We start from the raw sequence: 1,398 nt of genomic DNA on the forward strand, positions 1-1,398 counted from the left end.
CTTCCCTTCAAGGCTCAGGGGTCCAAGATTATCTTCTGTGTCTGTGTTAATTGGTTTCCCTTTTCTTTGTTGAAGAGGGTCTGTGCAGTCTCTCTGCCTAGTCCGCCATCTTGCCAGAACTCCTCTCCACCTTTTTTAACAAATAGGAAAGTCATGTAGTATATGTTACTAGGCTTTGGAGAGCAAGTCAAGAGGGACAGATTAAAGACATGGGAGACAAAGGGGATAAAGGATGGGATCAAGAAGGTATCATAAAGTTTGTAGGATCTAAAGTTCAGAGGAGGAGCTATTCTCAGACAATATGATTACTACTTTTCCACTTCCAATCATTCTTAGATGCTTCCAGGGACTTCCTTCAGTGCAGTCACACCTGTCAAACATCATCACTTGTTCTGCCTTTCTGAAAGACAACTTTGTAAATGTTATATCCTGTACCTTTTGTTTATGCTCCAAAGCCTTCAAGGAATTCCCATTATTAATAAATTATTATTTAAATGCCTTCCCAACATTCAAAGCCCTTGTAATCTGATTTCAAACTACTTTGAGATGTTGTTTCTTCCAACAACTTGTGAAGTTTTCTCTAGCTGAATTTTTCTCCTCATCCCTTGTGGGAGCAGGAAACAAGGATAGTCTTCTTTTCCTTTTTCTCACTTAACTCTGGCTTTTGTTCCATTTTAAGATCAAGCTCAAGTCTACTCTCTCCATAAAGTGTTTCCTGAAATACTACACTTTCCAAAGACCACCTCCCTCTTCCCAACTCTCCTAGAACTAAAGTAGAGGTTGCAGATCAGCCCATGATCTGAATGTTTGTTTTATTTGAAGTAGCTGCCCAATTTACATATCAGAAATTCTCACAAAGAAAGTCTGAATTTCTAACTTCTCTTGAAGAATCAGAAGATATGGCAACACTGGATATGTATTCCCTCTTGGTAAGAGTAAATGTAGTTACCCCATTCCAAAGTTAAATACCAAGGTAGAACAATTCTAAATAAGAAAACAAAACAGCATAAGAAAACATAGGGAGTGAAGAGGTCATAACCCCCTGCCATTGAGTTGATTCAGAATCCTCGTGATCCTATCAGACAGAGTAAAACTGCTCCATAAGGTTTCCAAGGCTCTCCAGATGCAGACTGCCAAATCTCTCTCCTGCTAAGTGGCTGATGGGTTCAAACTCCTTGGCCTTTTGGTTACCAGCAAAGTAAAGTACTTTAACCACTGGGCCACCAGTGTTCCTAAAGCAGATACAGAAGGTTTGATTTCAGTGATACCAGCCCAGGTCTTGCAGCTAGAGCAAGAAGTTTGAAATTGATCAACTGTAGTTGTTATTGCTTTTATGTACCTTCAAGTCAGACCCAACTTATAGCAACTGCTCCTTGGATTTCTGAGGCGATATCACTA

This window comes from Orycteropus afer, unplaced genomic scaffold (genome assembly GCF_000298275.1).
Source record: "Orycteropus afer afer isolate SDZICR_OR568_19922 unplaced genomic scaffold, OryAfe1.0 scaffold00075, whole genome shotgun sequence".
In the NCBI taxonomy this organism is placed as follows: Eukaryota; Metazoa; Chordata; class Mammalia; order Tubulidentata; family Orycteropodidae; genus Orycteropus; species Orycteropus afer.